Source organism: Rhinolophus sinicus, linkage group LG04 (assembly GCF_036562045.2).
Source record: "Rhinolophus sinicus isolate RSC01 linkage group LG04, ASM3656204v1, whole genome shotgun sequence".
NCBI lineage: Eukaryota > Metazoa > Chordata > Mammalia > Chiroptera > Rhinolophidae > Rhinolophus > Rhinolophus sinicus.
The window spans coordinates 183,387,926-183,412,708 of NC_133754.1; the positions used below are offsets into that span (position 1 = coordinate 183,387,926).

The window sequence follows — 24,783 nt, forward strand, 5'->3', positions numbered from 1 at the left end:
ATGAAGAGCTGTCAGGTAGCACAAAACCACAGCAGTTCAGCTTAGGAATATGATAAAAATCCTAAATAAAGCACCAGCAAATTGTTCTGGCTGAGACTCTTTGAGTCATAAGAAACAGAAATCTGCTCAAATACACTCAAGAAAGGGGGAGACCCCTTAAAAGGACTCAGAGACCTCGTGGAATTAAAGGGGAAAACGGGCAGCCAGGCTCCGATGGAGACAGAATTTGTCAGGGCCTATAAATCACCTTTTGCTGTACATGAGCCTTCTCCACTACTCATCAGACAGCCAAGGTCCAAGGACTTTTCAAGTTGACCTTTAGGGTCTTTCAGCTTCCTTAATATGGTTATGGTGACATCTGCAATGCTTGCCAATCTTTCTAGACCTCTTTCCAGGCTGGGATTGTTCTTCCATGGGAGTTAGGCAGGACCATGTGACATTACTTCCACTCGTGCTCCATTTCTAGGTAGAAGCACTTAATTGCGAGTCTCTTCAATTCTATTTTCTTTGCCTCAGTAAGTGGGGAAGCATTTGATGATGTGGAGGTGGATTGCTGAGCCAATCACAGCTGTAACAGAGAGAGTTGCTGGACCCACAGCTGACTTCATATGAACAAGAAATAAACCTCTATCAAGCCATAAGATTGTGACTTTTTGTTGTTATTATTGCAGTGTAATCTACCTTATCGTGACTAATTCAATGACATAGAATATTTATCTCAAGCGGAGGGCACAGTTCAACTCCAAGTCCAGCTGCCATTTTCAATCTTTAGTTGTAGGGGGCGCAGTGCACCATCCCATGCAGGAATTGAGCCAGCAACTTTGTTGTTGAGAATTTGCGCTGTAACCAGCTGAGCCATCTGGCAGCCCCTCGGGGGCTCAGCGGCAATCTAGTTGTGGAGGGCACAGCTCACTGGCCCACGTGGGAATCGAACCAGCAACCCCGTTGTTCAGAGCTCACGCTCTAACCAACTGAGCCATCCGGCCGCCCCCCCACCAACATCAGATTTAATGATGGAAGCATTCTCAGTAATGTCCAGAATAAGGCAATGATGCTTAATAATGCCTCTATAATTTTACATGGTTCTGAAAGTTCTAGATAATGCAATAAGACAAGAAATATAAATTAAAGAATGACCACTAAAAAGGAGACAAAATTATTCTTATTTGTGTATAATATAATTGTCTACATCAACACCCAAGGGAAACAAATGAAAAAACTTAAATAATAGGAAAATTTTACAAAAGTGGTCAGTTACAAAATACAAAAAGTTAATGGCTTTTTTCCCCTCCCTCCTCTCTGTTTGCTTCTATTGGGCTGATTGTGGATTATTTCCTTTTTCCTCTATTGGTTTGAAAGTTATATATTCCTCTTCTGCCTATTAGAGGTTATCCTTAAATTTTTATCATGTATAATTGACATAACACAATCTAAATAAATATTCTCCACCCTCCTCCTAGACTATGTAAGGTCATAGAGTGATTTAACCCCAGTCATACCTTCCAGTCACCATACATGATTGCCTAGTATCTTAGTTCCCTCTTGTCTTGGAGCATACATTTGTCATTATTATTACTGATGTGTACAGCCAACTCTCCCTTAGATTTTACCCATGTTTTAGTATCTTTGCTAATTATTCAACACATCCTTGATACAGGGCTCAATTTCCTTCTTCCTTAGGTAATCCTTTGTTCTTTGTGAGTGGTACAGCTCCTCAGTCTTTGTCTGAAATGTCTTTATTTTGCTTTCACTCTTTTTTAAAATTTTATTTATTTTTATTTTTTATTGCTCTGACTCTTGAAAGTTTAACTGAAGGACAGCTGAGATTGACAAGCATTTTCTTTCATCATCTTGAAGATATTATGATTGCGTTGTCTTTGGCTTTCGTTGTTGCTGATGGGTTTTGTTGTGGCATCCTGGTTAAAGTGTGTGTTCTGGAGTCCTGGGCCACCTTGGCCCTGCCATGAATCATTGTGTAATTTTGTGCCCTGTTGGCTACTGCTCACAATTCTGCTACTTAGGCTGGGCTCAGCAGGACGGTTCTTCTGCTGGTCTTGCTTAGGGTCACTCATGTAGCTGCTCTCATCTGGGGCTTGATTGGACTGGAGGATTCAGGATGGTCTCACTCAAAAGCCTAGCAGTTGGTGCTGGCTGTCAGGTGGGTCACCTTGGTTATCTTCCACCAGAAGTCTACAGTGGGCTTCTTGACATGATGGTGGATGTGATCTAAGATAGCAAAAATGTAAGTTACAAGACTTTTTAAAGGCCTGGCTTTGGAAGTCACACAGCATTGTCTCTGCTGCATTCCATTGGTCAAAGCAAGTCTCAAGCCCAGTCCAGACTCAAGGGTGGGGAAAGAGACTCATGTTTTCCCTCGTGGCAAGAGTGTCCTCTTGGAGGGAGGAGAAGCGAAGTCACATCACAAAAGGGTATGGTCATGGGGAGGTGTGATTCTTGCGGCCGTTATTGTAACAAAAATTACTTACATAACTAGATTAATAAACATTACTTGAACTTTCTTTGCCTTGACTTTTCCATCTTTAAAATGTGGATAATAATAATACTAAGAGTATTGTTTTGAAGACTTAAAGAGCTAATGTGTAAAGTGCTAAGAACACTATGCTTTTATTAATGGTGTTAGGTAATCTTTCCTTCTGGCTGCTTTAAGTTGTTTCCTTTGTCTTTAGTATATATGCATCTCAGTGTAGATTCACTGTTATTTATCTTTCTTAGGATTGATGTACTTGGGAGTTGTGTCATTTATCACATCTGGAATATACACAGGTATTATCAGGTCAAATATGATCTTTCATACATTCTCTTCATAATATATCTCCTTCCAGGTCTTCTCTAAGACCTGGACTTTTTCATTGCATTTTAATTGTTTCCCTTTTCATTCTTTCTATCTCTTTATCTTTGTAGGCTGCACTCTGGGTAATCTCCTCAGTTCTGTCTTTCAGTTCATGAACATTTCTTCAGCTGTGTCTAATCTGCTATTCAACCCACCCATTGAAATTTTAATTTCAGTGACTGCATTTTTCATTTTTAGAAAATCTTCATTTTCTTACAAATCTGCCTCTTCTTTTTTCATGGTGTCTTTTTATTTTCTTACGGTTTCTTTTTTTTTTCCCTTTAATAAGTTAAAGCACACTTGTTTTATAGTCTCTTCCAGACCGTGCAATTAGCTCAGTTTCTTGGTGGTCAGATGTTCTTCTTGTGGTGGGTCATTTCGTCCTGTGAGTGCCTCTTCCCTGAGGACCTTGCCTTCTTGTTGGGTCCTCAGTTATGGAAGAGCTTCTGGCTCTGGTTTTCTCTTCCCAACCTCCAGCACGTGGGAATTTCCTATCTTTCTTTCAACATCTATTATTTTTGTTGTTCTTAAATTTTGTTGACATCCCTCAGCAGGAGGAGTAGCTCAGTCTACTAAGTTACTGGAGTCGAATTGAATGCATTATAAAGGAATCATTTAAAATAGGTAGGAAAAATATGGACTATTTATTCAATGACATTAAGACAACTGTTCAATAATTGGGAAGGAGGCAATTAGCCTTAACAGACACCATAACTAAAATAAATTGCAGACAGAACAAAAACTTAAATACAAAAGTGAAACTGTAAAAGTGCTAGGTGAAAATAATGTGAGTGAGAAAAGCCCATTTAATTATTCAACTGATGGTAAAATTCTCTCGAGGCTTTGATTATAGAAAAGTTTATAGGTTATGTACATTGAAGAAATATTAAAAAAAAACCTAAAAAGCAAGTGACCAATTAGGAAGTTATTTACAAGATATAATAAAAGTTCAACATCCTTAATTTACAAAGGGCTCTTACACATCTAGACAATAATACCTAATAGGGAATTGGGCAAAGGACAAGAAAATAAAAAATACAAATGACCAATAAACATATGAAAAGAGATTCCTCTCCACTAATACTAAAAGAAATGCACATTAAAACAAGACATCCTCTTTACCTTCTGAAATTGGCCAAATGTTTTTAGAAAGATGAGAATATTCTATGTGGTGAGGGAAATGGAATTCTACATGACCCTCTTTCCTTGGTAGTGTGTCATGGGTTGAATGGCAACCTCCAAAAGATATCACCATGTCCTCATCCCCAGAACCCATGAATGTGACTATATTTGGAAAAGGGGTCTTTGCCAATATAATGAAATTAAGGATCTTGAGATGAGGAGGTCGTCCTGGATTATAGGACAGTATCCTTGTGAGAGACACGCAGGGAAAATGACAGAGGAGGAGGCAACATGACCACAGAGGCCGAGACTGGAGTGATGGAGTTACAAATCAAGGAAGGTGGGTAGCTGAAGGAAGCTGCAATGTGCAGGAAGGCTCCTCCCCGGAGACTTTAGGGGGAGTGTGGCCCCGAGACACCTTGGTTTGGGATTTCTAGCCTCCAGAACTATGAGAGAGTAAAATTCTGTTATTTTAAGCCACCAAGTTTGTGGTAATGGGTTACAACAGTCCTAGGAAACTCACGCAGTGTCATCAGAACATTTCTGGGGGGCAGCGTGGCCATGTCTAGAAACGTGCACTTTCCTCATAGAAATTACTCAAAATTAGTAGTTGAGGACTTGTCAAAGATTTCTTGGCAAGGACAGTCATTGAAGCCTTCTTTAAGGGAAATTGAAGAAACAAGCTCAATGTTCAAAAATTGAGGGTTGGTGAAAGAGTGATGATTTAACTATACAACGACAAAGATAAAAAATAATGATTCCCACAGTTGATGGCATGCTTTCGATGGAATGAACACTGTCTGCCACTTTTCTCATGTAATTCTCACCACCTGCTGTAAGGCAGGTGCCAGCAGCCCCACCACACAGAGGGCAGGCCAGGTCAGAGTGTGTGGGCCACCTGCCCGAGGTCACACAGCCAACGGACCAAGAGTCTGACCCCAAGTCCTGAGCTGTGCATGTCCATCACCCAACTCAGGTACAATGGTGTGGCACCAAGTAAGGAGAGAAGGATGTTGATGGCAGAGTTAGATGAGTAAAGCAGTCGAGCATGTCCTAATTTTGCGAAAATAAAAAGTGCCTTCGATGTGTAGAGAAAAAAGATTGGAAGGATTTCCTATGCACGTTAACAGGGAGGTTACCTCCGGGGTGGATTCGGTGATTTTCCTTTTCTCCAATGAACATATATGACTTTTATAATCAGAAGAAAATATGAAAAACAAAGCCACACCTGCCTCTGAGTTAGTTCTGGGAGATGGGGAAGAGGCCACAGCCCCCCCAGGTGCCTGACTTCCCTGCCCTTGGTCTCCTCTCCAGCGCAGGCGGGCGGTACCTTCCTTGCTCCACAGTTCTGAGCACATCGATTTTTCCATCTTTCAGAGAAGTGCCTGAGGAAGAGGAAAGAGCATCTTTGGATCAATGAGCAGAGCCTGCAGCCAGGGTGTGTGTGTGGGGGTGTCGTAGGGCACTCTGCTTGTCACCGCCAAGCCAGGACCTGAGGGGGCAGTCAGCTAGGGGGAGGGTAAGACTGTCTGGACAGCCCAAGGTGGTCTCATGTGGTGTGAGGAGTGGTGTAGGGTAGGTGTGGTGTGAGTGTATATGTGGGCGCAGCGAGTGTATTGGGGGAGTTGTGTGTGTGGTGTGAGAAGGGGTCCTGAGAGGGTGCAGGGTGGGGATGTTTTTGCCACATGCGGGGCACATCCGGCCCCATCTTTGCCTGGAGGGATGGGGAGTGACCCAGGCCCGCTCTGGGAGGCAGTCTCCCATCAACTCACCTCACAGCTCTGAGGAAGGTACCCACGCATTGCCCAGATAGGGAAACTGAGGCCTGTATGTGAGCAAAAGAGAGAGGGGGGAGGAGGGAAGGAAAGCGGATGGAGGAATAAGGGGAAGGGGAGGGGGAAAGGAGAAGGCAAAGGGGGGAGGGGGCAGGGGGAGAGAAGAGGAGGGGAGACATAGGACGTTGCTTGCTTGCGGCCACTCCCAGGCTCCTGCATAAGGGACTAGGGACTAGGCACTCACCTATGCTGGGTCCTTTGAACTCACAATGGGGAAGGGGAGTCCATGAGTGGGCACTCCTGGGCCTGAGCGTGCCCCCCTACCACAGGCCTTCAGGCCTGTCTGAGCCTCTCCCACTTACACACCTACTTCTTCCTTCCTGACCTGACTTGTCATTTGACCAAACTGTAGTCCCCTCACTCATGGAAACACACCTTCTCTGGGAAGTTGCCACAGACCAGCTCACCAGACTCCCCACAGCATCCTACGCTTCTTCCTCCAGGGCCCCAGAGACAGATGTCATTAAAGATTTTAGTCCACTGTTTACTGTCGCTTCTCAGCCTAGACTGTGAGCTCCCGGAAAGCTGGGCTGGGACTGGGCTATGGGTCCTCTTGGCTGGGTGTGCAGTGCCCACCGCCTGGCCAGGCACTGAAAATGGCTCAACATATGTTTGTTGCATGAATGAATGAATCATGTAACTGCTAAGGAGAGAAATGTGCAGATGGTCTGTTTTGAGGTTCTGGGAGCATGTTTTGTGCTTGTGTCCATGTGCATGTGCATGCATGTGTCCACACAGGTGGGTGTGGTGCATTTGTGCACGCGTGTGCAGATACGCATGTGCAGGGTTGTGTGCCTATGTGGGCAGTGCATATAGTGCTTGCATGTGTGTGCACGGACTTGGAGGCTGCATGTGTGCATGTGTGTTTACCTGTGTGTGCATGCATGTGTGCACACCTGTGCCAATCGTGCACACTACTTCTTGCTCAAGGATGGAGGACTCAACATATCTTTCTCTCACCTTTGCTCTCTCCTTGACCTGCACTCAGCCTACCTTCCTGCTTTTGACTTTTTTTTTTTCATCTTCCAACCCCGGCCCCCACCGTCCCACCCCCAGCAAAGACTCCAGCTCCATCTGGGCTTCCGCTCTGACATTCCAGCCAGCCATACATTTCCCAGAGCTTGCATCCGACTTGCATCTGAGTGAGGGCACATCAAGCATGCACTCTTGGCCGGATGCTTTTGCCTTGTTCCGTCTTCTCCTCTGTGAAATGGGCACTGAGCTCGCAGCCACACATAAAGGGCCTGGCCCAAAACCTGGCACATGGTGAGTGCGCAAAAAAACGTTACCCACCACGATGCTGCCAACGGTGAGGACGGTGACGGTGCTCCTCTGGTGGCAGCAAACCAAGGTGATCCAGAACACACCACACATGTGGGAGTCACCAGGAAGGCAAGCCAAAGCAGCTCCCGGCCCGGCGGGATGATTGTATCCCTCCCCCCTGGCCACAGGGCTCCTAGAAAATGCTGCAGCCAAAGGAATCAGGGGGGTGAAGAGATGTTCAGCCCACGTGCTCATCCTGGAGCTGCTTCTCTGGTTTTCTGTGGTTCTCCCACAGCCCACAACAGCTGTCCCTGCCCTCTCCATGCCAGCTACACATGATACTCACTTGAAATCAAACCCCAACCCTTCTCCAAGGCCTAAGCCCCCACGCACCTCCCTCTGCTCCAGCCCTGCAGGCTGTTTCTCTGTTCTTACACCACACCAGGCATGTTCCTGCCCCAGGGCCTTTGCATTGACCATTCCCTCTGCCTGGTTGGTGCTCTGTCCCCAAATCATCTCAGGGCTGAACCCTGCTTGTCCTTCAGCTCAGAGGCCCCATCCTCAGAGAGGCCCTTGCTAATTTTGCTCTCTCAGTCCCCCTGTCACTCACACTCATACCACTTAGCAACAGCTAAAATTATCCTCACACTTGTCTACTGGGCTCTTGTTTGTATCTTAATCACCATGTAGAAGGTATTCAATGTACAATTCACAGGAAGGCAGGGAGGGAGGGGCAGTGGACACCGGCCGCTCTCTGGACTCCAATCCTCACAATCCCCATTTACTTAGCACCACTGTGCTCAGGCCCAGCCCAGACTACAGCCACCTGGGTGACCCTGCACCTCTCAGATCGCCCGTTTCTCCATCTTTAGAGTGAAGGGCAGCCTCAGTTTCTGAGGGATCTTCACCTTTATTTTAATGGCGTCTACAGCTTTCTTCTGAGCCCAGGTGTGTGGGGCCTCTGGGGTCTGCAGCCTCCTGAGACGGCCCGCTCTCCCACATCCCTGCCTTTGCAGAGAGCACCTTCTCAGTCGCCATGTCACCTCCTCTGGGATGCCTCTCTGCCTCAGTGCTCTTCTTGGGCTCCTGACCACCCTAGTTTGATTGTTCACTTCTCTGTCTCTCATCAGGCTGTGAGCTTTGAGAGAGCCGGGACCAGGTGTGTCTTTCTGCATCCCAGCTTAGTGGAGGACGTCCTGCGGGTCCGAGTCCTGGACCTCACCCAGCTGAGACAAGGTCTGGGGTGAGTCTTCCAAGTCTCCGAACAATTTGCTCAGCACTGGGAAGAAGCCATGTCCTTCTCTGTCTCTTGAGACCCTTTAGTGCCCTTTACTGCCCACCAAGAACATCAGCTAATCCTTGCAGTACTATTCATGGTTTCTACCTGGTATCTATCCAAAAAACACGACTTGATGAGCGTCGGTGCCTTTTTTGTTAAGGCTGGGCCTGATTTCTGTTTATTTCAGCTGTGAGGGTCCCTGGGGCCCTCTGGAGGAGAGGGGTTTCGGAATGGCAGAACACTATGTGGGCAACCAGCTTCCCAGTCTTTACTCTTCCCACCCAAGCCCCAGGGTTTGAAAACAATCTGCACCAGCCAGAGCTGGAAAATGCTGCTGAGCTGGAAAAGCTGGTTCTGGAAAGGAGACGATGGGGGGGGGGGGGGGGCTTCCGAGGCCCCAGGGCCCCTGCTGCCGAGCTGTTCTCATCAGCCAAGTGGCTCCTGGTCTCCCAGGGCTGTCACTTGGAGGTTCCTTCTCTGGGAGATGGGTTCTTGCTAAGGCCACCTGAGCAAGGACCACTGCAGGGCTGGCGCTCCTGGGAGCCGCTGGGAAGGAACAGTTCGTGCAGACGGGTGGGGAGGAGAGGGGGCAAAAGTTCTCCAATGCTAAGGGCCTTTAGGGCGCTACGTTAAAGCCCAGGCGGAGTAGCACGACCTGACCAGGTGCCAGGGCCGGGGATTCGGTCCGGCGAGCGTCCAGAGCGCCCGCTGGGTGCCAAACACTGTGCCCGCCGGGCGTGGAGAGGCGAAGGCAGGCAGGAACCAGGGAAGGGAGGAGCCTTGTCGCCGCAGGGCCTCCCGACGCGCGCGAGCCCAGTGACGGCCCCCAGTGGCGTTTCCTCCGTGGGGGCCGCCGAGCACGCGCCTAGCTGCCGGGATCGCGCCGCGTGTGCGCGCCCGGGCATGCCCAGCTCGCCGCCACCGGCGTAAATTCCCGAGCTGTCTGTGCATGTCTCTTTCTTTCACTAGAGGTTGCTCACTTTCACTTCTTGGTTCCTTTCGGCTCCTCTGCGGGCTCCGTGCGAGCGCGCCTGTGTGCCTGCACTCTCCCAGCGTTCGCGCCCCGGCCCGCGCCGGGGGGGCCGCGCTCGGGTCGCCGGGTCCCAGCAGCCTGGCGTCAGGCGCGACGTGGCCCAGCCGCCCTGCGCTCTTTATAAGGAAGGGTGTGAAAGCGCGCTTGGGGCTGGCCTTCACAGCCCTGCCGCTCCGTCGGCCCCAATTCCACCCCTGCCTGCATTGCCAGGAGAGGTGGGTCCCGCTGGAGTAGACGGGAGAAAAGGCCCATTCTCATCACTGCATCCGGGGCCAGGCATCCGCCTTTTGCCCCTCCCGCCTCCTCTCGCTTTCTAGGTCTTTGAAAAACAACTCGCCCCTGAAGCTGCTGCTACTTCTCCTGACTCCAGAGGCCCTTCTGTGACCCTTCCCCTCCAAACAAGAAACCGAGACCAGAATGGATGGAGCCTCGCTCCACTGAGCAGGAAGCCAAATCCGGTGGAAGGTGGAGCCTTTTGCTTGAGAAAGTAGGATTTGGATGTGGCTGAGAAGGGCCTCTTCCACTTGCCCTATGGCCCCAGCCTGCTTGCTTCCGGACAGTTCTTCTAATGCACCCTGTTCCTAGGTCCTGTCTCAGGGCCTCGGCACTGGCTTTGGGCTCCAAAGGGCCAGAAACCTCCATTCCTCACTAGCTCTGTGCCTTGGGCAAATGACTTAACCTCTCTGAACCTCCATTTCCTTGTCTGTCAAATGGGTTCATAATAGGATGCTTCAGGGTTCAAGGTGATGACCAACATAGAGACAGGACTGGACATGTAGGGCACAGGGGAGGGCGAACTTCCAAGAAACGTGCAGCTTGATGGGTTCTGCCACTCACAGCCAGCCTTAGTCATCAGTTGCAACAATGGGGATGCTTGAGGCACCGTGACAGCTCCCAAAGGGAGCATATTGGGGAGGAATCATCATCAACTTCACTGACGACTAAGGCCTTGGCCTTGGCTGTGGCATGTGACCTTCCTCAGCACTGCCACCTGCCCTTCACCTTGACTCACTTTTGCCTCAGTTTCTCCATCCTGAGCAGCAGCCCCTTAAAGTCCCTACATGGGTGCTTCACCAGAGATCAGCCAGGCCCCAGGTCAAACCCGCCATCTGTCCCCCCACTTCACTCCTTTATTATTGACACTGCCACCAACCCAGTTCTTCAAGCCACAAACGCACAGCCAACTTGTTTGCTCAAGACAGAAACACTAGCACCAATTTTGTTGCACACTCATTGTAAAACTGCAAACAATATAAAATACGTACATTGGAGAATGAAAGTTTCCTCATTATTTACCCCCCAGAAACAGCTACTGTCTATATTTGGGGAATTCCTCTATATGTTTGAACTCTTTCTGCTGTAACAGACAGAAAATCTGGAATTGTGAGCTCATGTAATAGAATGTGCAGAGGTGGTTGTGGGTTTCAGGCATGGTTTGATCCAGAGATCCATGCTATTGTTGGGGCTCTGGCTTGGCTTCTCTGCAGTTTTTGTCCCTCTGTCCTCCTCCTGGTGTTAGCTGGGTCCAGTTAGTGTAGTAGCAGTGACTTTGGAGTCCCAGGTGTTATCCTCATGTCGCTCCATCAGAGAAGGCAAGACCAGCTCATCCTTGGAAGATGAAGAGGTGCCCCCTGGAAGAGTGAGGAATCCTGTTTCTCAGCTTGTTTCTAGCCTGGAGGGGAGAAGACTTCCTGGAGGTGGGGCCTGAACCAACCTTGAAGAAAGGCTTAAAGGGAGAGTTGGGCTTTTGTGGTTTTTTTGTTTTGTTTTGTTTTTTTACATGTGAGAAAGCAAAGTGTCCTTTTACCTCTATTGACGTTCTTACTTTGCAGAGAGTTTACACACAGTGAAATGAAGGCAGCAACAGACTAGCCTACCGGGTTGTTCGGTGGGTTAAGGCCTAGCCATTGCAGCCACTCAGTAAACATGACTTGTTTTTCATATTATTGCTATCAGTGCCTTCATTATTACTGCCACTTTGGTAGACCCCTTAGCACAGTGCCAGCAGCAGCAGGTGCTGGAAAGTAATAGCTGGGACCCTGACCATCATCCTCAGATTCCTGGGACCGAGCAGGTATGGCTGGGCCCACCTGAAGCCCACTCACTCAGAGGCGTGACACTTCCATCGTCAATGAGCAAAGGTGTGCTAAGGGACAGGCCCGGACTGGTACCAAGCTCAGGCAAAGCCAGCCTCTCCAACAAGGTCCTTCTGCCTGCATCTGCTCACACCCCAACTGCACATGTCTGAAGGAGGGAGGTTTCCAGGCTGGGGCAAGTCCCCCCACCCCCTCCTTCCATCTGAGCCTGGCTGTGTGTCTGGCTAACCAGCCATCCTTCTTTCTCCCTGGCGGGCGAGCTAGAGCCATTAAGCACCAGGCCCCAAAAGCACTAGCCTGCAGCCTCAGCATTAAGTGCACTCACAACCATTAGTAAGAGGCCCCAGCCTGGCCAGTCAGGGCTAATGCACAGCCCACCCCTCACCCCCGCTCCCTGAAGGCTGCTTGTTAAAGCTCCGTCCTTGGGGGAAGAACAGAGATTGAGAAGGAAACACAGGGGTTCTGGTACCTACATGGACATTTGTGTAGGTAGTTCACTGCACAAAGGTACCACTCGGGGCAGATGGAGCTGCAGTTCCACCAGCCCTCCACTTGCCAAGCTGAAGGCTCTGGAAAGGGCTGTATTCCACACGGGAGGCAGTACCCTTTTCTAATCTGTTCAAAGGAGCTGTAGGGGAGAGCTGTGGCCCGTGAGGGTTGCTAGAAGAAGCTATCTGAGAACTCGAGGTCCTGCATAGTCTTTCTGTTAAATTGCATTTTTATTGACTTCTTTTTGGAGTCCAATTCTATGAATTTTATTGTAGATATAAATATGTGTGACCCCCACTGCAAACAGGATACAAAACAATTCTATCACCGCAAAAAACCCCCTTGTGCTGTCCTGTAGTCATATTCTGCCCTCACTCCTAACCCAACAGCCACTGACCTATCTCCACGGCTCTAGTTCTGTCCTTTAGAAAAGGGAACCATACAGTATGTGATCATCTGAGATTGGCCTTCTTCACTCAACACGATGGCCCTGAGAGCCATCCAAGCTGTGTGTGCATCCATAGTCTGTTCCTTTTTATTGCTGAGTAAGAGTCCATGATAAGGATGGACCAGTGTGTTTACCCATTCACCTGCTAAAGAACATTTGGGATGTTTCCAGTTTGGGGCTATTACAAATAACGCTGCTGTGAACATTCATGCTTCTGTGTCTCTGAACACACACAGCTTTGCATGAACCTAAATTTTCATTTTTCTGGGATAAGCACTCAGAATGGCTGCATCATACAGCAAGAGTAGGATTAACTTTTTTTTTTTCTTAAGATTTTATTGGGGAAAGGGAATAGGACTTTATTGGGGAACAGTGTGTACTTCCAGGACTTTTTCCAAGTTAAGTTGTTGTCCTTTCAGTCTTAGTTGTGGAGGGCGCAGCTCAGCTCCAGGTCCAGTTGCTGTTGTTAGTTGCAGGGGGCGCAGCCCACCATCCCTTGCGGGACTCGAGGAATCGAACAGGCAACCTTGTGGTTGAGAGCCCACTGGCCCATGTGGGAATCGAACTGGCAGCCTTCGGAGTTAGGGGCACGGAGCTCCAACCACCTGAGCCACCGGGCCGGCCCTAAGATTAACTTTTTAAGAAGCTTTCAACCTGTTCTCTTGAGCAGCTGTACCCTTTTGCATTCTCACCTGCAATGGCGAGTTCCAGTTGCTCTGCATACTTGGCAGCACTTGGTGTTATCAGTATTTTTATTTTAGCCCTCCTAGGCGTGGAGTGGTAGCTTATTGAGGTTTTCATTTTCATGTCCCTGATGTGCTTGTTTGTCATCCATGTCTTCTCTGATGAAATGTCTGGACAAATCTTTTGCCCATTTCTAAACTAGATTTTTTTTTAACTTTTGAGTTTTTATATTTCATTATATATTCTGGATACAAGTCTTTTGTCAAATGTATGATTTGCAATATTTTCTCGCAATTTATGTCTTGTCTTTTCATTCCCCTAACAGTTTTGCTCTCAGAGCAAAAGTTTTTAATTTTGATGAAGTAAAATTTATCATTTTTTTCTTTTATGGATTGTTCTTTATTGTCATGTCTAAGAACCCTTTGCCTAATCCCAAGTCCCAAAGGTTTATCCTCATGTTTTCTAAAAGTTTTATGTTAGATATCTTACATTTAGATCTATGATCCTTTGTGCATTGATTTTTTTTCCTGTATTATGGTGTGAGGTAAGAGTCAAGATTCTCTCTCTCTCTCTCTCTCTCTCTCTCTCTCTCTCTCTCTCTCTGCCTATGGATGCCCAATTGTCCCTTAGTATTTATTAAATGAATGACTGAAAGGCACAAAAGATTGGGTAGTAAGGCCAGGAAATTGGGGGAGGTCAAGATTGTATACTATTCAACGCATAAAGGATACTTTTTTCAACAAATGGTGTTAGAACAGTTGGATGTTCATTTTGTTAAAAACTGAACTTCATACCTTATACACAATTTAACACACAGTGGAATTGATTTAAAGGGAAAGGCCACCAGCAACCACATCTCTGTCATACGAGGTTCTCAGCCTGGCGCGACTGTCGAATGACATAGAATTATGCAACACAAAGTGTAGGTCAAGTGAGAACCTTCTGGAGCTGCACCTGACCTGTCTGTGGGTTTGAGGATGAGAGTGAGGGAGCCAACATTTATGAAACATGAGCTGTGCACCGAGTACACCAACAAATGCTATCATTCCATCATGTCATCTAATCCTAAAACACATCAAAAACCTTTTTGAGGTTGGTGTTTTTATGCCCATTCTATGGGTAAGGAAATTGAGCTCAGAGAGGTGAAGAAACTTGCTTAAGGTCACACTGTAAATGGGGAAGCAAGGTTTGAGCCCAGGGTGTCCACTTCTGCTAGAGGCAGGCAAGAGACAGCGGGGCCAAGCTAATGGCTGGATCTACATTGTTGCCTCCTGGTTATCTGCCCTTGGTTGGGGTGGGGATGGGGCATGGGAACGTTTCTCCCACGGTTCTGGGAAATCAGAGGCCTCCATTCTTCCGAGAGCTTCAGCTCCGTTCCCCTCACGATGCCTCCTCCTGGATGGCTCTTGTTCCTGGGAACTCATCAAACCCACCCCTAACAACGGGGAACCATCCAGGCCTGTGATGGTGGATGCCTCCATGTCCCATTATTATAGCCTCCTGATGGTACATACACATGAGTGTACATGCCAGGCCTGGGTACATCCTTCGCCCTGCACGTGGGGGGTCCCTGCCTCCTGTGACTGGTCATTCCAGACCACTGACCTTCTCCTTGTTCCTACTCCATTCCCACACCTTTGCCCAGACTGTAACCCTCTACTTAGCATGCCCTCTCCACTTCTTCTCACGTGTTCAGATGACTGCTGTTTCAGCATTCTGCTCAAGTCATGCCTCCCCCAGCAGCTCCTGCAAGCTCTCTCTCTTCTTGCTGCTGATAAATACAGTCTAGTCCCATATGGTCTAGAAAGCTGGCATTCGGCAACATAGCTTTCTAGAGACACATGGACCTTCCAGAGCCTTCTAGGTGCCCCCAGAGATAAATCCAGAGTAGTCTCAGCCCCAAATAGATTGTGAGCACCCTGAGAGCAGGGGCTGAGTTTTAATCCCCCTCTCTGCTTGGCACGGAGAAGACTGGCTTCCAGCCCATGGCTGGAGCCCAACAGACTCACCTCTGCCCCTTTCTTGCTGTGTGACATGTCATAAATGCTGAGACAATGGGAAGAGTTGCTGCTGTTGTTTTTGTGGCTGTTGTTTTTATTCCCAAGATGTTTTCCAGAGTGCTATAGCCAGGTAGGGAAGGTGAGAGGGCCCTGCTCTCAGGATGGAAGCAAAATCCTACTATAGCAGGAGACCTCCCTCCTTTCCACGTCCTCCAATCATTCAACCTCCCTGGCTTTTGTCCGCCTTGCCCTGCTGGTGGCTTGCTGCTCCTTGCAGCTCACTTTAGCCTCCTCCTCCTCGAGGCAGAGCTGAAGCTCCTTGGGGGTGGGAAGAGGGGAGGAGAGAGGGACCAGCTTTTCATTCTTTCCCCCCTCATAGCCTTGAGTTGACCCTCAGTATGACAGTGAAGGGCCCCAGGGAGGCCGGGGTCAGGCAGAGGGGAGCAGGCTCTTGCCTAATGAAGTCTGCCTAGGCCTCCTGCAGCCCGATTAGATTTTATGATCCCAAAGGAGCACCCTGGATCCTTGCTCACCTCCAAACCTCAGCAGCAGGCCCTGTCCATTCCAGCCTCTGAATTTCAAACACAGCCTCTGCTGGCAGCTGTCACTGTCCGGCCCTAGCCCCAGCCTCTGACCCTCCCACCTGGACACGGCGCCTGCCTGGCCTCCATGCTCCCCTGGCCTCTCCTCTCTTGCCCACTCTTGCCCAGTAGCTGGAGACATCTTTCTAGAACACAAATCTGATTGTGTTCCCTGGCCCCCATCAGAGACTCCACTGTCTTCTGCAGGGGCTTCTCCAGCTTTTTATACATAATTATTACAAGCGGGGAACCTATTAAAATATAGCCATATGAAGAGTAAGATTTTCTGAGTCTGGAGTGGGGCCCAGGAACGCACATTTCACAAGTCCCCTTTTGGGGCTGGGGTCAGAGGCCCAGGGCCTGGCTCTACTCCCATTCTCACATGCTGGCTCAACATTCTGAGGACATGATGATATAAAGGTGAACCTGGCCTTCCAGAGCCTTGTGAGGGTGTATGTCAAGGGGACAGCCAGAACGACAGGTTTTCTAGCCAGATCGCTAACTGGTAAATGTCTAGATACTTTGTACACTTGCCCTGGGTCTCACAAATGCCAAGGGTGGCCCTGCTTGGACCTCAGCTGTTTATTCCCTTCTCTACAGGATGAGCTCCAGGGGCCTAACTCAGTGAGCAAAGACCCTCAGGGCCCTGCCCCCGTGGGTTCCTGCTGACTCGGATGCTTCTCCACATTACCCTCTAGCATCCAGTTATTATCTTTGAGTGCACCAGGCAGGTTCTCTCCTCTGTGCCTTTGTACATGTTCCGTCTGCCTGGAATGCTCTTTTCCCACATGTCCCCTTGGAGAACTCCTATTCATCCCTCAAAACCCAATTTAGATTCCATGATTCCTGAGATCCCCTCCTCTGGTTGCAAGTGCTCTGTTTTGTTATAATTATTTTTGTTCAGTTGCTTCCCTGGAGGCAGTTTATCATCTTTACCGTGATGGTTTTAGAATCAGGGACTTGGTTTTGCCTCCAACCCCTATGCTTACCCGGGGTCTGAACTTGCGTGTTGTGCACCCACCTCTCAGACCTTTTCATTATTGACTAAATGGGGATTCAAACATTACTCTCTGCTTTGGGTGGCCCTGCCGTTTAACTGAGGTGATGCATGTGAGGGGCTAAGCACAGTACACAGCATAGAGTACACTTAGTTATTGTACTAAGTGGAAGACGTTCCCTGCTGGTGAGCAGACTCTGTGAGGCCAGGGAGGGCACACTTGGGGGTCTAGGATAGGACCGCTCTCAGAGCGGACCCCAGGAGAGCGGGCTTGTGGGCAGCTCAGGGCTCTGCTCTATCCCTGGAAACTGTCCCCACGCTGAGTGTTGTTGTTGACTGTGCTTAGAGAAAGGGCCTGTGTCCCTCTTGGGGTCTCCATCTGAAATGAAGAAGCCAGCTGGTCTCACAGGGTGAGAGAAGCAGGGGTGACAGTGGATGCTCAGCCCCAGCCCGGGAGACCTGTCTACGTGCTCTGTTGTGTGTTGGAGGGTACCTGCCCCTATCCCATCCCTTAGGGACCTACCCAATGGGGGTGGAGGGCAAGGTGTCTGGGAGGCACGAGGACCGAGGACTGGCCCCAGCTGCAGAGCTGGAGTGAGTCTCTTGATCTCTGGCTCTACAGAGAGGCAGAGGCAGCCAGGGCCCTGGAGATGGTCTCCATGACAACCGCTGCCACTCACTCCCCATCTCAGATGTAAATTAGTTACAATTTTATTAGTGTGCAGAATTTCAAGAGGCCAGATCCTGCCTTGGAAGGGAAAAGGATGGTGGGGAGGACGGGGGAGAGTTTCCAAATGCTTCATATCCCCACAAGAGCCCCAAACTCCAAGGTGGTCCATAGGAGTGAATTGGGCCACATGCCCTCATTTGTCTGGCCTGTCAGATGATCTGGGCTGGGCAAGTCAGCCTGTCTCTGGAGAGGAGGGGACACACAGGCCGGAGAACCAGCAGCGTGCCCGGTGCTCTCCCTGACTTGTCTGGCTTCCTCCTCTCAGCAGCCTGTCTGCCAAGTTGACAGGGGAAGCAGCTGAGGGCCCCAGGTCATTACCTGGCTCAAGGGTGCCTGGCTCACCATTGGGCAGGCTATTGCTCTCCCTTCTCTGCTCAGCTTTCTCCCAAGGTGGGTCACGAGATGTTCCTGGGCTTTTGGGCTGATGAATGAGGGCACAGCCAGAAGTTTGGCTGAGCAAATGTGGGGACCTGGCTGCCAGCAGTCAGCATGTGGGGCTGCTGCAAATGTGGCCAGGTGACCCCCGAGTCAGTCTTCTGACATTTGGTGCTCTGAACCATGTGTGCATATATGCATGTGTGCGCACACACATTTCCTCCCCCAAGGAGGAAAAAATGGGAACAGATTTGTCTTTTTCCTAAGGCTGTTGTTAAAATTAGTTGTGTCCCCCAAGGCACATCCCACTGTGTGTGCCCTCAAGGTGGCCCTGCTCTCTCCACTGCAGAGAACGAGGCCCAGTGAGATGGGGGGCCGGCAACACCCCCTGGGTTGCTAGTCTGGGGCTGGCATGGTGGGGGGCACTCTGGGGGCAGAGGAGTTAGCACAGCAGGGACAGCCCAGGCGCAGAAGGAGAGGGGTGCAGAAGAGATCAAGGGAAGCCTCTCGCAAGTATGAGTGACCAAATAATTGTGTCCCCTGGACAAGTGACATAATTTCTCTGAGTCTCAATTTTCCTGGACGGGAAGGTGGACGGGAGCCCTGGTGGAAAGAGCAGTGAAACTCGGGGCTCATACGTGGAAAGAGCTTAGGACAGCGCCTGACACACAGTAAGTGCTTAATAAATGTTCACTCCATTATTTCATCCCAGTCCTGAACTCGGCCTTGGGGATGTGGTGGTGAGTAAAGAAGTGCTGGGGCTGCCTTCACGGTCACAGAGTCCACTGGGCAAGGTGATCAGTCCGGATCCAGGCACCTCTTGTGAGGGACAGAGAAGGGGCCCCAGGGTGGCCTGAGTCGGGGGGAGAAGGAGGGGAAAGGAGAGGAGGGCAATGCATCAGGGCTGGGGCCTGGGATCCGTGTCGCTGGAGCTCAGGACAGGGTCATGGAATTTTCAGATGAAAGGGAAGAGGGCCAGGCATGGCCCAAAGGGGTGCCAAAGCCAGGAGCAGGGGTGAGGGAGAGGGTGGTGGCTCATGCAGGGGAGAGAGGGCGCTCCACAAGGTTGGACTCATGTGAGGTGCTTTTAGATAGGGGTGCCACTCCAACAGCCTCTCCCTCGCTCAGTCAGTAACTAGGACCTGGCTCCCCCACCTCTTTGGACCTCAGTTTCCCCAGGTGTACCATGGGCTGGAAGACTCCTAAAGGTGCTTCCTGATTTGGGATTCCATCAGTCCAAGCAAGCCTCGTCCAGGAGGATGGGAGCCCAGCGTTACGGTTCACCTCTCCTGACTGGGGTCAAGAAGCTCCAGCCAGGCCACAGGCCTGTCCTCCCTCGGTCCAGCCCTCGAGTATGAGAGAAATGAGAGTATTAGGGTTCCACAGGACACGTCCTGCTGGCTTCGACGGGGCTCCGGGTCTACGGGGTTGTCCATCTGTGATTAGATTGCTGCCAAGAGGTTGGGCAGACCTTGTAGCAAATAGGCCCTGGGTGACCATGTCCTGGAAATAACGTACTTATAGAGAAATCACTGATCCTACAGAGAGAACAAGGCCGCTCTCTAATCCTCGCTGCCCAGTCTGAGGTCCTGTGAGGGTGACAGACTCCCTGAGTTCCATCTGGGCCCAGTTTCTGTCACCAGGTATGTGGTGGGTTCCTTGCAGGGCCTACCCGGCTCCCCTCACACAGACAGAAGCCCGCAGAGCCAAGGAGGTGAGTTCCAGCTGGCTGGCCCTGGCCCTTCCATCCCCATGTTACCACTTGGTATATTTTGTGGCCCGAGGGCTGAGAATTCTAACAGGCAAGAGCAGAGATGGGACCGCCCACCCTGTTCCAGTCGTGTGTCGTACTAATTATGCCACACACCGGAAAACTTAATTAAATCGATTCTTGGTGTGTAATTTCAACTAGTTTGGAAGTAGGGGGAAATCAAACAAACAACCACCCAGCCCTGCCAGCCCACGTCACCTTGGCACAGTCTTGGGTCCTGGGTGCTGGGGACCAGGGCGCTTGTCCAGCCCTGCTCAGCTGTGGGGAAAATGCCTCCTTCCCTCTCAGCCCCCATAGAAAGTGCCCGTTCCCCTGACTCCCCAGCCCCAATCTCACACCACACACACACATACATACACACACACACACACACTCATACCATACACACTCACACACACAATGGGAGCTGCAGAAGGGAGCCAGGCAGCCCAGGGGGACAAAGAAGGGGGGAAAGCCTAAGAATCAGGGGCTGCATTAAATGGTTAGTGAGACAGTAGGATGAAAAGATAAGGAAAGGCCAAATATTTTATATATATATATATATTACAATTACAAGAGGTGCTCAAAGTGGTTCTCATCAGTGCCCAGACACTTCAGACTTACGGCAAACTACTGCTTGAGCAACGTTGACCAAAATGTCCACTTGTATAGATTTTTTTTGGCACCTCTGGTATAGTACACGAGTGTGTGTGTGTGTGTGTGTGTGTGTGTGTGTGTGTGTATAATATAGATATCTGAAATACAACTTAAGTTCAGCTTCCAACTCTCCTGGTATTCATTTCCAGGTCTCTCTCAGACCCTCCTCTTCCTTTCTGTTCCTCTTTGGGGTCACATCCCTGCTTTGTGTTTTGTGTGTGAGGGGACCCCAGCCTCAGGCTATCGTTGTCCTACTGGGGGCCCGGGGTGGGGGTGGTCTGACGGGTGGGGAGGCAAAGCCCAGGAAGGGCAGCTGCAGAGGGGACCTGGAAGGTGCAGAGATGGATGGGAAGGGGACAGGTAGAGCTCAGGCAGGTGCCACGCTGAGCAAGCAGGAGTGGGCAGGGAGGATGGGGCTTCCTTCTGTTTTGTCCCAGTGTGGTTTTGAACTATGTACTCTGTCAGAGAAGAGGGTTTGGAGAGAAACCAAAGAGACATTGCGAGGCAGTGGGAGACACTCATGTCAGCATTTACTCCACAGCCTCCACCACCACCACACAGAGAAGGAGCTGCCGAGGGGCCCGGCCCGAGGTGCGGTGCAAGGATAGACAGGACCTGCTCCAGGAGACTCAGGGTTGGTCCAGTGGGGGAGACGCAAAGGACACCAGATCACTTCAGAGGGCGAGCATGCCATAGCCTGGGCCAATAAGCTAGACCCTGGTGCCAGGCACCGATGGCTGGCAGGGTTACCTCCAACTCCCTTATGAAAGCCCCATGAGGCAGGTACCATCACCACCATCACCTTTGAGCATGGGGAAACTGAGGCAAGGCAGTTAAGTCACTACCCAAAGCTCCCAGTGGACGAACATCACAGCTGGACTGGACGCTGCTGCCTCTCCTAGGATTATAACTGCTGTAGAGAAACAAGGCAGTGGAGAGTGACCGGGAAGGGGGGCAGGGCAGGCCTCTTTGGGGAGCGGCTTTTGAGCTGGGGCCCCACTGCCTGTTTGCTCTGGGCCAGCATCGGCTTTATATGTAGGCATCTCAGCAAGACCTCACTGGAGCCCCATTTTAGAGATTAGGGGACTGAGGCAGACAGAGGTTAAGGGACAGGCCTGAGTTGTCATGACCGGGGAGAGCTGCTCAGGGGTCAGAACGCAGTCAGCCCTACTGCCCCAGACCACCTTGCAGTCCTGCCTCCATAAGGCCATAGACAGTTCTAGCTCAGCATGAAAAAGATTGGTGAATGAAAGGAAAGAGGCCCTTCTTAGAGAGGTGAGGTGGTTTTCCCAATGTCACACGCCCTGCCAGGCCTGGCAGTGTCTGTCCCAGAGGCTGGCATATCTGCCCACTGCCACAGCGCCAGGCCTGTAGGTTGTGATGTGTGGGGATATGAGGGCCCCACTGCTGCTGCTCCCACAACTCCTGGGGCCCAGGTCCCTTGGCCTCCCTGCGTCCCCTGGAGGTCGCCCAGCCCTTGGTTCAGGAGCTGCAGGTGAGCCCGGTTACCTGCCTGACTACCTGCCCGGCTTGAGGAGGTGGGGTCAGCTGGGCCTGGGTTTGAACCCTGCTGTCTCACAGCCTCCGTTTCCCTCTTGGGTACATGCCTCTGGATTTCAGTGGCTCCTTGCCACTCAGATTTTAGGTTCCCTGTCATCTCCTGGGACCGGTCATCATGAGCACCTCCTCCCACCATTACCCTGCTGACCTCTCTCTCTCTCTCTCTCTCTCTCTCTCTCATGTTATGGGCCTAAGGACAGCTTTGTCCATGTGCGGCAGACACTTTTCTGCCTTGTTTTTCCCTGCACCCACAGTATCCGGCCCAGAGAAGGTGCTAATAGATGTTGTTGAAAGCAGGAGTGAATCTGTCCAACGGGACAACACGGTCCCTCCCTCTCCAGGACGTTCTGAGTATTAAACTAGCCAGGGCACCAAGGCTGAGCCGGGGCTGGGCGGGGGTCCTGGCAGGTCTTCTCCAAGGAGCCACACCTTCAGCCAAACTCCCCAACATCCAGGGCCAGTGGACAGGGAGAGACCTGGCCTCCATGTTTGGTGCCTTGGAGTCCTGTGCCTCAGAGCCCCAGGGACATTCATCCACCTCTTCCCCACCACCCTTCCTCTTCCTCTATCCCTCCTCCTCCCTCTCTACCTGTCCTTCCTTCTCCCTCCCCGTTCTCCCTCCTCCCTCCTCCCTCTCCGTCCTCCCTTCTCCCTCCCTGTCCTCCCTCCTCCCTCCCCATTCTCCCTCCTTCCTCCCTCTTCATCCTCCCTCCTCCCTCTCCGTCCTCCCTCCTCCCTCCCCGTCCTCCCTCCTTCCTTCCCGTCCTCCCTTCTCCCTCCCTGTCCTCCCCCCTCCCCATTCTCCCTCCCTCCTCCCTCTTCATCCTCCCTTCTCCCTCCCTGTTCTCCCTCCTCCCTCCCCGTGCTCCCTCCTCCCTCCTCATATTCCCTCCCTCGTCCTTTCCACCCCTGCCCTTCAGAGCTCTGCTCTCCTAGATTTCCCTCTTTCTCAGGTTTCTCGCACTCTGCCTCTCTCCTTTTTCTCTCTCCAGCTCTTTCCTCCCCACCTCACCCTGTCCAAGGGGGGGGCCGCCAGGGGCCGGTGATTTGCAGTTCCCAAAGCAGTCATCTCTCTGCAGCAGCACATCTGGGTCATTAGGACGCTCTGGAACACCGGAGCCCGGACCTGCAACCCTGCTCCCTCCTCCCTCCTCATATTCCCTCCCTCGTCCTTTCCACCCCTGCCCTTCAGAGCTCTGCTCTCCTAGATTTCCCTCTTTCTCAGGTTTCTCGCACTCTGCCTCTCTCCTTTTTCTCTCTCCAGCTCTTTCCTCCCCACCTCACCCTGTCCAAGGGGGGGGCCGCCAGGGGCCGGTGATTTGCAGTTCCCAAAGCAGTCATCTCTCTGCAGCAGCACATCTGGGTCATTAGGACGCTCTGGAACACCGGGGCTGCCTGAGCCCGGACCTGCAACCCTGCTCCCCTCCCTCCTCTCCCTCCTCCCCATCCTCCTCCCACCCTCCTCCTGTCCCTCCTCCCTCTGTCACCCTCCTCCATTCTCAAGCCAGTATTTTTAGCTTGCTGCTGTGCGTTAGTGTGCAGGGGCGCTCTTGGTGAAGCCTGGATGAGGTTTTATCTGTTGTGACAGCCCCAAGGGCAGCTGGCAGACTTTCTCCCTCTTAAGTTTGGAGCATGCTCCCTCTCCCGAGGGTCAGAGCCTCAGCTGGCTGGGGGCAGGGTCTCTGCTGGCCGGGTTTGGAGCCCAGGCAGCGTCCAGGCTGCCGAGCTTTCCTCTCCCTCCTCCTCCCTGCCACCTCCCCCTCTCAGCTCCCCCCCCTCCTTCCCCCTCCCTGGGCCTTCGGGCCTTTGTCTCTGGAGCGCCTGCCTGCTGCACGGTGGGCTCCCGCAGCCTCTCGCAGCTCTTCCCTCCCTTCTCTCATTTACTCTTTTCCTTGGGCTGCTTCTCACAGGTTTCAAACCCTCTCCGTTTGTTCCTCTCCTTCCCTGCCTCCCTTTCCTGATCCCTCTCTTTCCTTCCTTCCTTTCCACCTCCCCCTCTTCTCTCCTCTCCCCACATCCCTCCTCCTTACCTTTACAGAATGGAAAAAAATCTTCACAGTTAGAACCAGACCCCAGCCTCCTTCCCTGTCCCTATTTCCTTCTGCCCTTGGCAGCCTCCTCCTGGGCCACAGGATGGGGGGATGGTTAGAGACTCTGAGGCTTGGGGGTTCCTGGAGATCCTGTCTGCAAGTTTAGCCTTCAGGGGGTCCCACTGCATGCCCATGCCTTTCCAGGACTCCCTAGGGTCCAGCCTGGCCCCAGGGGGACCCCTGCTGCCCAGGCGGGAGTCCCCAGGACAGACTTGCTGCTCCTGGGGCAGCCCAGCCCGTAGATCCAGGCCACAGTCTCCCCACCCAAATGGTCTGGGTCCCTTAGCGGGTTCTCAGTGCACTTTCCTTCCCCTTCAGTTTTGTATAAATCTGACTTTACCTTTGAGAATGACCATTTAAAATAAGCAACCTATTGTCCCTAGCTCTTTACCGCTTACACGTTTCTCAGCAGACCCTATTTGACCATCCCTCACAACAGAGAAGGTACGCGGCTCTAGAAGACAAGCACCCTGGACACAGACACTCGCCAGCCCGAGTGGCACCCAGGCCTGTCTGGGTCTGACTCTGCAACCCCCCTGGCGTCCTCCCACACTAAGCTCAGCTCTCCTTTCATGGGGCTGGAGGCCCAGAGAGGCAAAGTCCCTGTCCAAGGTCACACAGCCCAGGCTGATACAGGGAGAAGAGGGGTTTGGGGGCTCAAGGGCTCAAAATGAGACCCTAGAAGATCCCACCACGCCCTTCCAGGCTGGTATCCTCATGCCAGTCTTCTCCCCAGGGCATTGGGGGCCAGACGGGGGCTGGGTGACCCGCTTTTGCCTCCCACCTAGCCCCAGACTTTTCTGCAGGGCTGACTCAGGATGTTACTGTGGAGAAGGCATGGCTTTGTCCATGTCCCCATCAAAGACCCCCAGGCTCAGCCCCCATCCCCCACTCTCAGGGCCCCCAGCTGTATTCCGGGTTTGGCTCCCACCTCCTCCCTCCG

The 24,783-nt window shown here is 51.3% G+C and overlaps 2 long non-coding RNA genes across 7 annotated transcripts in view; one reads left to right on the top strand and one right to left on the bottom strand.

Moving 5' to 3' along the window:
* LOC109445926 (uncharacterized) overlaps positions 1-24,783 on the top strand; it is a 107,537-nt gene that overhangs the window by 37,026 nt on the left and 45,728 nt on the right. For 5 of the 6 annotated variants that reach the window (XR_012495971.1, XR_012495976.1, XR_012495975.1 and 2 more), the window contains one exon: positions 8,202-8,314. This is a non-coding gene — a long non-coding RNA (uncharacterized LOC109445926). Of the gene's footprint in view, positions 1-7,705; positions 8,020-8,201; positions 8,315-24,783 lie in introns of those variants that run through there. The other variant, XR_012495977.1, reaches the window with a different exon arrangement.
* LOC141571197 (uncharacterized) lies at positions 1,030-22,870 on the bottom strand. Its single transcript, XR_012495979.1, has 3 exons — positions 22,763-22,870; positions 5,746-5,798; positions 1,030-5,358 (listed from the first exon to the last, which is right to left on the bottom strand). It is a non-coding gene; the product is annotated as an uncharacterized LOC141571197 (long non-coding RNA).